We start from the raw sequence: 12125 nt of genomic DNA on the forward strand, positions 1-12125 counted from the left end.
TAAGGGTCTTAAAGACTCCCATTACTCCTAAGTCTGAAGAAATGGGCACCAAATACAGTCTTCTCAATTTATTGTATATTAGCATGCTCTAATGGCAGAAGTTAAAACAAGATGAGACAACAAAATGTAAGGAGAAGTGATCACGTTCCCTGTACCAGTCTGTAGTTTCTTCAGGTTCTTAAAATAATTAAATAATAAATATTTAAAAAATAACTTCAAAATAGTAATATTGCTAGTGAATAACTTCAGCTATGTTTATACTCAACTGCACCCAAAACGCTGTAATAAATTAAGGATTTATTTACACTTTAAGACAGTGTTCTCATTGTGATTTAGAACATACATTTAATTCCAAATTTCAGAAACATTACTAAATTGAGCAAGATACAAGTCACTAAAAAATTCTGTCTAAATCCCAACTGTAGTGTGAACCTTGAAGTCTGTTGGTTTTTTTTTCTTAATTTTAGGCATGGTCATGGTTTCTAAAACTGATTATCGATTTTGGTGTTTCAAGCTGAAATAACACAGACCAAATTTTCAGGAAGCAGACTGTAAGAGTTCTGCACTGCAAATCAGTTTAGAATGCTATAATTTTTTATTAGTAGCAATTTTTTTAGACTCTTGGTCTGATACTCTTACTTGAGTTCTTCGAACTGTACTGTTATATTCACTGTCCAACAAATCAGGAAATATCTTTTGAAATCTGTTTTGTTTGTTCAGACAGTCCCTCAGAAAAAGATAGGATATTTAGGAATACAGCTTAAAGCATATAGTTAAAGCAACTTAATGCTGCTACTTTATTAAAGTTCTATGCTTTCTTTTCAATTGTAGGACACAGCTTTATGTAGATTTTATTAATTTAAAAAATAATTTTTTAATTCTTTTAAGAAGTTGAATAAACCCTGCAAAGCATGCCAATTGGCAGGTACAGACACACAATTCACTTGCTGATATTTATAAAGCACTTTACAATTAGTCACCAAAAAAAAAGCAAGCTGACAATACACATTTAATTTTTGCTTTCATGATTAGTGATATTTTCTAAACAGATAATACCATAAAAGGAAGGCTTGTTTTACCTGCAGAATAAATGTAACAAAGGAGAGCGTACTCTTGCAATGTAGATACAGGACAAAAAATTAGGAGGCACTCAAAAACAACTATAAGAAAACTCACATTTTATATTATTATTATTTCTGTTTCTAACTACCCTAAATATTTAATTTCAGTAACACAGTATATTTTGTGATATGCAATCAGTTTCCACATTCACAAACACAACATGGAAGTATGGGAATGGCTGAAGCTGTTTTAATCCACCATGAAAGACAAATGTTCTTCCCCAGGCTGCAACATTTGTATCCAAGTTCCTAATTGCTTTCCATGCCCTAACAGTTTTTCTTTTTACACTGATGTACTTTCCTGGACTCCTGATCACTCCCCTAGGCCCAAAAATCATTATGGAGTTTTACATATTCTGTCCAAAATACTTCTTTTCCCACTAATTATTTCCCTACCTCATAGTTGTAGAAACATCTCAAAGAATAACTGAAATGAAATAGGTAAACTGGTAATTTTATCAGTAGATGATAGGCATATGATATAGGTTTGGGTTGTTTTTTTTTTTTTTCCAAGACAGTACATAGCAGAAAGTATATTGCAACATTGTGTTTCATTTAATACATAAATACCCATACATTGCAATGTATCATATACATTGGATAAACTGGTGGTTTTTTAGGCAAGAAGCAATAATAACAGAAGTTGTTGTCAGTGTTATAGTTTGACTCTTACAAAATTCAGGGAACGCCATTTTTATGTTAGTTATACTGAAAGTACAGACATTCTATAGTGAATAAACTTTAATGTCTTTCTATACTAAAATCAACACTCACTAAATTAAATGCAACAGAAAGCTTATATTTGAAGAAACCAAAGGGGTCAGAAAATAACCAAATGCAGCTGTTTGCTCTCACAATTATGTACATCTGTTTGAATAAACATTTAGGTTGAATGCATAACAAAGTTTATGTCATTAAAGATGAGCAAGCAACCTATAAAAATACTGAGAAGGAAATAAAGATGTTAAAAATATAAATTCTCAGAAGTATTAAACAAAAGTCAAGGAGATAATTACTCTATGTAGAATATTATTAGCATGATAACCTGGAATTCTATTACGACATATAAAACCACAGCAACTGTTTATCAAATAGTACAATTTTGAGAACTGTTTAATCCAAATAACAAAACCCTACTGGGATCAACAGTACTCTTTCCATTGACATTTATAAATTTTATTAGAGGTCTTGGATGATCAAAGTTTCCTAGATACTGTTATTTTATTAGTTCATATGGACTTTTCTAGTTTCTGTTTGGCTTATAGTATTTCTAAGCACCAAACATATTCAACATAGGTACATAGCAGTGGACAAAAATCCACATGGTAGTACTCAAAATAAAACAACTCTCCACCACCAATCCTAAAAAAAACCCCAAACACGGGCTTACATTTTCTCTGTAGTGTATTATGCCCTTCCAACAATGTTAAGTTCTCTAAAAGTTCCCTTAACTTAAAAAAAATTCTATCTGAATTCAGATCTATGAAAACCAGAAATACAAAGAACTAGGATATTTCAAGCTCAAATTCCTGGCATTCAGGCTTATAAATACCATGGGAACTATTTAAAAACAGAAAACATAATGTGCTTGTAAGTGCACACTGGAAGACTTGCTTGAGCAACTTCATGAAGATTGTATTAGAAAGCCTGAACAGACCAGACTATTTAAGTTGGATCAACTCCTTCACCAAATTCTTACGAGCCTGATCACAGGATAGATCCAACTGTGCTTCAAGAATACCAAAATATTCTCACCTCCTTTCAACGCTGCATTGTATATGTCATTAATGAGACACAGCTTGCCCCGAGGATTACCACCAGTCAAATAATAATAAAATAAATAATTCTGGATGATGCTAAATGTATAGAAGTGAAAGATTGTATGCAATACACAACATAATAGTTATGAAATTTAGCAGCCTATAATTTGACAATACATCATTTATATGTTGCTTTTATGCTGTACAGGCTAAAGACAAATAGAGATGTGTTTTGTGTGCAGTAAGTCTCCTTCATAGACAGAAGAATGAGTGTTGTGGGGTTATTCACTGAATTTTGTATTACCTGAAGTGCCAGTTTTGCTAAAGATTGATGTCTTGGCAGAGTTCAAGATCTCACTGGTAAACCTCAATTCTGTTGGATTTTTTAGTTTGTTTTAAACAACAGTAAGAAGTATACTTTTATACCGAATACTAGATTTCTGAGCTGTGTGAAATTTCAGCTAGATTTCCGAGACGTATGAAACATTAACTTGTGTGGCAGCTATTATAATTTGCCACATTAATATCTTTAATAAGGCTAAGGTAAGAGTCTGACTCTTAAGTGTTCCTCTCTTCTGCAGGTTTTATTACATAAGAATGGAGATAAAGGTTGCAAATTAAAAGGTTTTGGAGTCTGCAGTTTGATACAGTTAGCAATATTACAGAACTATACCAAAACCCCGGCAATTGCAGTAATATTAAGCATGTGAAGGAAGACCTTTGTGTTTCATCCCCTACTGCAATGTGTGTCCCCTTGCCTCATTTCCAGGTCACTGTCTCTGTCCTGTCTTGATCATTATGTTTAGCTATTACAAAACCTTAACAGGCAAAAGGTTAGGAAGGTTTCAGTGCAATTACACAGCCTCTGGGATCATTCCACCTACTAAAATAAACAGATCAGAAAGTCTTAAATTCTTTGTAGGCATATTTTCAGCCAAGTCTAATTTTCTTCTGAATATTAAGTGCAGATATATTCTTCTTAATATTAAGTACTTAACTAGATAGCTTCCCCCCCTCCCTCCCTCCCTCCCCCCCCCCCTCCGTTTTACTTTTAAAGTATTATATATAAATGCATTATATGATTTGTTGAGTACTTAAGAAAATTTTTGGAATGAGAGCAAACAAAGCTATATTGTTGTGGACAAGGGAAGCGGACAAGGGAGAAGTTACAGATGTCATCTATCTGGAATTCTGTATGGCCTTTAACACAGTCCCCCACAACATCCTTCTCTCTAAATTGGAGAGGCATGGATTCGATGGATGGACTATTCAGTGGATGAGGAATTGGCTGGATGGTTGCATCCAGAGGGTAGTGGTCAACAGCTCAGTGTCCAGATGGAAATTGGTGGTGAGCGGTGTCCCTCAGGGGTCCGTATTGGGACCAGTACTGTTTAGTATCTTCATCAGTGACACAGACAGTGAGATCGAGTGCACCCTCAGCCAGTTTGCAGACAACACCAAGCTGAGTGGTGGAGTTGACGTGCCTGAAGGACGGGATGCCAGCCAGAGGGACCTGGACAAGCTGGAGAAGTGGACCTGTGTGAACCTCATGAGGTTCAACAAGGCCAAGTGCAGGGTCCTGCACCTGGGTCAGAGCAACCCCTGGTATCAGTACAGGCTGGGGGATGAAGGGATTGAGAACAGCCCTGCAGAGAAGGACTTGGGGATGCTGGTGGATGAAAAGCTGGACATGAGCCAGCAATGTGCGCTTGCAGCCCAGAAGGCCAACTGTATCCTGGGCTGCATCAAAAGAAGCTTGGCCAGCAGTTTGAGGGAGGTGATTCTGCCCCTCTGCTCTGCTGAGACCCTACCTGGAGTACTGCATCCAGCTCTAGAGTCCTCGGTACAAGAAAGACATGGACCTGTTGGAACGCGTCCAGAAGAGGGCCACAAAAATGATCAGAGGGATGGAACACCTCTCCTATGAGGAAAGGCTGAGAGTTGGGGTTGTTCAGCCTGGAGAAGAGAAGGCTCCAGGGAGACCTTATTGCAGCCTTTCAATACTTAAAGGGGGCTTATAAGAAAGATGGGGACAGACTTTGTAACAGGGTCTGTTGTGATAGGACAAGGGGTGATGGTTTTAAACTAAAAGAGGGTAGATTCAGACTAGATATAAGGAAGAAATTTTTTATGATGAGGATGGTGAAACACTGCAACAGGTTGCCCAGAGAGGTGGTAGATGCCCCATCCCTGGAAACATTCAAGGTCAGGTTGGAATAGGACTCTGAGCAACCTGATCTCGTTGAAGACGTCCCTGCTCATTGCAGGGAGGTGAGACTAAATGACCTTCAAAGTCCCTTCCAACCCAAGCTATTCTATGATTCTATGTTTCTATATTTCTGGAACTGCTTGTTTCAATAGCCTCAGTTTGAATAAATTTCCCTTACTGTGCACAACCACAACACAGACAGCATTCCAGGAAATCTGGAAAAGCATGAAGATTTTCAGAAAATTGAGAGTCCCCCATTCAACAGAAATAGACTCTTAAATATAGTACAGGAGGTGCTTCACTAAAACTAATTTTATTGCCTTAACGTTAATATGCAGTACTAATTTTACAGATTTTGAAATGTAAGGGAACCCAACAGCTTCCAGAAACTCCCCAAATTGATTTTTTTCTTAATTGGCTGCATCATTCCATAATGGCCTTATGTATCCGTGAATGCATATTTTGCTACATAAGTTTACCAAGGTTGTGTACTAAGAACAGTAAGTGTCATGCCTGAAATACATTTCAAATTTCAGTTGTGAAAGAAGCAAATTACCTTGACAAATTTTGATCACTATTACACAGTCAATAATTGTCACTACATTCTTCTGTGACTAATATAACAGTGCCTGCAACTGGTGTCTTCTTCTCTGACCTAGAGCATTTAAAGATTACAAAAGTTTAAAAAGACAATCAATACACTCTACAGAATCAGTAAGATTTGAAGTCCTCAGGCATGTCACCATATGACAAAAGAATCATTAGTCTTTTCAAATTTTTTCTCTCCTCCCTCCTTCCCCCCCAAAAAAACCTTAAATAATATGGGAAGACACTGTTACTTGTACACTACAAAATATCATTTATTTGACTCAGTCCTCATAACTTGAGAAAAAATTCAAGTTACTACACCTTCAAGAAATATAATTCTTGAAGAATATACAGTTTTACACTGCTCAGAGGTTCTGGTTTAAAAATCACTCTACATCCTACTATGTCAGAATATATCAGAATGTCATTGGTTCTGCTTTTTTTTTTTTAGTATATTTATACGTTCAAAAATAACATCACTTTCCATTTTCATCACTTCTTAAGCATAGTGGGAGAGGAGGGCAGGGAGAGATACAGGCCAAATATGACTCACCACATATAAACAACATACAATAGCAAACAACTCACCTGCTGGACAGGTGTAGCACAGCCAGACTTCCTTTTCTGTACTTTGGAATGGAAAGTCATGCCAGAACAGATCCTTACTCACTTTTCCCCAGTCACAATCTTTATTCAAATTCTTCTAGTTCTCCTCTAAAGGAACTGTAGAAGACCAGTATTTCCCCCAGGCTTGTATAAAGGCTGACATCTACTTACAGAGTCAGCAAACGAGCAAAAAGCAGTTGTTCCCATATTTTAATTCCTCTGGCCTTTCTAAAACAGCTATGTTAGATACTCCCCAAAAACAGATATGTTAGATATTCCCTGATTTTCATGAGTCCTATGTTATATAGGCCGAAGCAGTACAAGCCTATTCCTTTTCTGGGAAGTTATGTGCAAGTGTTTCAATCCAGTATGTACTGCTAAAATTGGTAAAAATGCTCTAATAGTGTAAACACTATTACATGTTCAATTCTATGCTGAATGGGTTGGATTCTGCCATCTCTGTAAAATGCCACAGTGAGAAAAGATCTTTATCCTCTGAGAACAGATCATAAAATGTAAATTGATACACACTGAGGCTTTATTACAAAAGGTCATAAAGGATTAATATGGGTGCCTCATTATTTATCTAGCATTGGGATTTGTCACATTAATACCTCCAGAGATACTTTTATTATTCCCTATCATGTAACAGGAATGGACCCATATAACAGTGGCCACTTGCCAAGGAGAAAGCATACAGCAATGAAAATAGTGGCATGATAACAATTTTGTTACTTGGTATATTTACTGGTCCATTATCTCTGATTCTTCAGGTTCCATTTGCCCCAGTGTTACAAACTCCCTGGCTCAGATGCATCTTTTTACTTGCCAAAGCCAAAAGAGCCAGGGAGAGCAGGTACAGGTATTGACTAAGAGTGCCATTCTGTTTTTATATAACTGCCAGTGAGAGAAGGAGTTTTACAGAAGCATGCAGAGAAAATGAATATTCCCCCAAGCATTTCATCAAGAATCTTTCAGCTCAATTTGTGCATTTCAGGCTGTTTACACTAACCAGTATATCTCTTGCTTTGTGTAATATCATATATTATTTAAAATGAGGACAATTATTAATGCAAGTATACTATGTAAATTATATTCTTATACTTCCTGTACATCAATGGTCTTGAGAAAAGATCTTACGTTTCTGAACACATAATAGAAGCAACTAGTAATAAAACTGGTTTCTGGACTTCAGCAGAGGAGGGCTCACTTCAAGTCTTAAGAAACCATTTTCTACCCAAAATCAGCCTTTTGAACAAGTGATAATTTGCGATTCATTCACACTTACCATTCCAGGCTTCTAGAATTTACCTCATCCTTCCAAGTCCAGGATCCAAAAATAGGAAAAAAAAAATCCAACACAGACTTCCCAGGTAACAAAACCTAGTGTCTTGAACTTCAGTCACAGCTAAAGTGCCTTCAAAGTCCCTTACACTCTATTTACTTATTTTCCAGAAGTGTAAAGAGACAATGTTCATGTACACCAACGCTAGTGGAGAGTCATTGCCCTTTTTAAAGATGAAGCACTACAGTGTTACTTACTTTGACAGTGAAATTAAGTTGTGGATATCAGATTTCCTCCATTAATGCTAACTGCTGTCAAATATTCAATAATCACTTACAGTATTTATTTGAATTTTCTCTAAGTTCTGTCTGTTACTCAAAAATTACCTCTGTATCACATCACTTGACTCAGCTTAAAAAGTCTCCATGAGGATGCTTGTGCAGGGTACTCCTCCCATCAACACCCTTCAGATGGTGACTGATCATCCTGAGCTTTTTGATCAAGATACACCCCATTTCAAAGGTCCCAGTAAAAATTAGAGACACACTGTTCCAGTCATTTTTGTGACAAACCTTGTCTTTCCTTAATTAGCTCTCACTTTTATTCTTTTCCTCAGAATTCACATAAAGTTTAAATCCCATTTTTTAAAAAAATAGAAGCAATCCTAATCCTAGTTATCTACCATATTAATAATCCATCTACCTCTCATAGCTAAAATTATTAAAGTTTTACAGTTACTATAGAGAGGGCTTCTTTATTCTGATCCTCAGCTACTTCTGATTTGTCTTCTGTCCCATACACTTTATTGAAAATATTCTATTCACCATCTTCAGTGATCTATTTATTATGAACTCTAAAAAAATCCACTACTCAATCTCCATATTTCTTCACTATTAGGTTCCTTCAAATATACTGACAAACTTTTCTTGGAAATTTAGCCCTCTTTCAGATCTCCTAAAACTCTCTAATCTGCTCCATATTGTTCTCCATTTGATTATGCTTACCCCCTTCAATGTTCCAGACAGGTTCTCTAGCGCATCAAAAAAACCCTTTATTTTCATTATCAACCCACATTTCTATATATTGAGAAACTAAGTCCCACCTTGCATTGGCTAGTTACTCCAGCTTTCCAGGCTGCCCTTTTCATTTGAGGAGTTCCTACAGGCTGACAAAAACTGCTCCATTTTCTCATTCAAAGTCCTCCTTAGAAGTCCCTTGATTATGTTAAAGTGGGCACAAATCCCAACTGATGTAGCTATACAGCTTTGGACCTATGCCAAGTTCACAGCCAACCACCTCAGAGCCTTTACAAATGAGCTTGCATCTGTCTGTCTGAACCTGTCCCAAGGAACAATAAAAGTTTTCATTAAGAGGTGACAGAAAATGGATTTCTGAAAACTTTATTCACTACAGCTTGAAAACTATTTAGATGAGTTTGGAAATATTACAGACCTTCTTCAAAATCTTACTTCTAGCCTCGCATAAAGCTTGCAAATAGAGGAAAAAAAAAAAGTGATTCTTCCAGTCTTCAGGAAACAACTAAGATACTATTAGGAAATGCATCTTTGTGGCTTTTCCATCTGAGTTTCTCAAACTCTTTTGCAAATTCTTTTTCTTCAAGTGAAGTTTCAAGCATAGTTCTCATTAAAAACTACAGTCATTTCAAGCTGCTCAATTGCCACATATATATATCTATATATATAATTGCTTGGGGTTTATATTATGTTTATTATACATCTGTAAACAAACCTAAATCATTTAAAGTAAAAAATGTAAGATGATTTAATAATCACTGGCAGAACACAAAGATATTTTTACTTTATCATCCTAATTACTGTCAAGCTATGCAACAAGCAGTGCATATTGACTTGATAGATTACTCTTTCATGGAATTATAAAACAAATTTTAACTGATCTCTCATTTACCTGTATGAAGAAAAAAAACTTTCTTCCCCAGATATGACAGCCCATTAATACATTATGACTGTAGTTAATATCCTGAAAGTTGCCTCTATGTTCCATACACCTTAGCATGTGGAGATTTAGCAAACGTACAAGTTTTTAAACCAAGAAAACATGATCCCCATACACTTTACAGGTAACTTCCCTACTGTTTATGAGCATTTCCTATATCCGGGCCCAAAGAGCGGTGGTGAATGGAGTTTACTCCAGTTGGTGGCCAGTCACAAGTGGTGTTCCCCAGGGCTCAGTATTGGGGCCAGTTCTGTTTAATATCTTTATCAATGATCTGGATGAGGGGATCGAGTGCACCCTCAGCAAGTTTGCAGATGACACCAAGTTGGGCAGGAGTGTTGATCTGCTTGAGGGGAGGAAGGCTCTGCAGAGGGACCTGGACAGGCTGGATGGATGGGCCGAGGTCAATTGTATGAGGTTTAACAAGGCCAAGTGCAAGGTCCTGCACTTGGGCCACAGCAACCCCATGCAATGCTACAGGCTTGGGGAAGAGTGGCTGGAAAGCTGCCAGGCAGAAAGGGACCTGAGGGTGTTGGTTGACAGCCGCCTGAATATGAGCCAGCAGTGTGCCCAGGTGGCCAAGAAAGCCAATGGCATCCTGCTTGTATCAAAAATAGTGTGGCCAGCAGGAGTAGGGAAGTGATCGTGCCCCTGTACTCGGCACTGGTGAGGCTGCACCTCGAATACCGTGTTCAGTTTTGGGCCCCTCCCTACAAGGAAGACATTGAGGTGCTGGAGCGTCAGGGGAGGTTTGGATTGGATATTAGGAAAAATTTCTTCACTGAAAGGGTTGTCAAGCATTGGAACAGGCTGCCCAGGGAAGTGGTGGAGTCACCATCCCTGGAGGTATTTAAAACATGTGGCTGTGGTGCTTAGGGACATGGTTTAGTGGTGGACTTGGCAGTGCTAGGTTAACGGTTGGACTCTATGATCTTAAAGGTCTTTTCCAACCTAAGTGATTCTATGATTCTGTCCTCTCCAGTATAGGTTTCTGTTTCATAGCTTTCTACCATTAAAAATCTTAAGCTTTTGATTCTGTTTTGGATGTCACTCCTCCTTCCTTCAAAAAATTCTGAAGTGCACAATTGCAATTCAGTAATGATATTTTCTTAGTTTCAAATAGTCAGGCACTGTTTCAGTTTTTCCCCTCCCTCTGAAAAACATGTTAAATATACTGAGAGCGAAAATACAGTTCTGAACGTAGTAACTGAAGGAAAAAACCACCATGTTCAACAAATTACATGAAGATGATTGTACTTTCAGATATTTATTATGCTGCAGTACAAATCTCTTGGAAATTACTAGTGCTGACATGGTCTATATAAACTTTGAGAGATCAATGATTGCAGGTCAGTGAAGTAAATGAAAACTGAAGCAGAAGAAGGACCTCTGCATCTCTGAAAATCTAAGCATATGGAATATTGTTCAGGGGATATATATAAGTAGAGGATGGCGATATATCAACATGGATGCCTAGAGAAAACAAATCTTTGCAACTTGAAGAAAAACTATTCCAACTTCTTTATAACTGCAGAACAGGAGAGTGCATGAAGAATTATGACATGTAAAAGGAAAGTTGCTTGCTAGTACACTTACACAGATTATAGAAATAATTTATTACAAATACTGTTCCACAGAAATATCAGTGAGCGCCTTTCCTTTTACTTGTCATGATTTCTACACTACTTAAACTTTTGCCTTTAAGTCATTTTTGGAGTTACAAAGCAAAACAGAAGGACACTTGTTTGGGACAGAAGACACAGATAGTCTTGCCAGAGTGTAATACATTCAACCAGTGCAGATATACACGCTGTTATGGCTTCCAGGACTGTTTGACTGGCTCTTACCTCTGTAGAAACGCTAGCTAAGTCCAGTAGTGTAACCACGCACACCTGAAAAGCGGCCCAGTCAGAACTCCAGACTGTTTTTAATGCTTTCTCTATAATTTCTGGAGGAAGAGTGGCATTTTAATTGAAAACAGATGATTTTAAGGGATGGACTGCAAATCAGTTGAAGAAGCTACAATCAATCAACTTGAAGATTAGAGCCCTAAGTAGAATCTTCTGTTCTTATAACAGACTAGTAAACTTAGTGACAACTGATGGGAACAAAAAAAAAAATCCACCTTAATTTAAGAATAAGTAATTAACAATTATGTTGGCGACTGGTAAGCTTCAGACTTTTCCTAGCATATCAAAGCAATTTGTACCATGAAAATCAGTCAACTTAAATGTCTTGAACATACTATTTTTTCCCATATTTTCATATTTAAATTAAGACTTTACTGCTTTCTTGTTGCTGAGGACACAGTATACATTCCTGTTTGGCTGAGTGTCAGGAAAAAATCATCTTTTGAGACAAAAAGGGATGACACATTAAACCTAGAGAGTGAAGATCTTTTGATTTCTTCTCTGTTTCTAGAAATATCTCTAGCTTAAAATGAGATTAAACATTTTACATAGAGAGAGCACTTGGTGCCCCTATAAGCTCTATTTAAGATTTTCACATACAAAGCAACAGAGAAGCTCAACATAATTGTAACAAGGAATTTTTCATTTCCAGGATAGCACAAAGAAAAATAA

General features: G+C 37.0%; 1 long non-coding RNA gene across 1 annotated transcript in view; it reads left to right on the forward strand.

Moving 5' to 3' along the window:
- Positions 1-12125, forward strand: part of LOC142408653 (uncharacterized) — a 178592-nt gene that overhangs the window by 75314 nt on the left and 91153 nt on the right. The window lies entirely within an intron of this gene.

Source organism: Mycteria americana, chromosome 4 (assembly GCF_035582795.1).
Source record: "Mycteria americana isolate JAX WOST 10 ecotype Jacksonville Zoo and Gardens chromosome 4, USCA_MyAme_1.0, whole genome shotgun sequence".
Lineage (NCBI taxonomy): Eukaryota > Metazoa > Chordata > Aves > Ciconiiformes > Ciconiidae > Mycteria > Mycteria americana.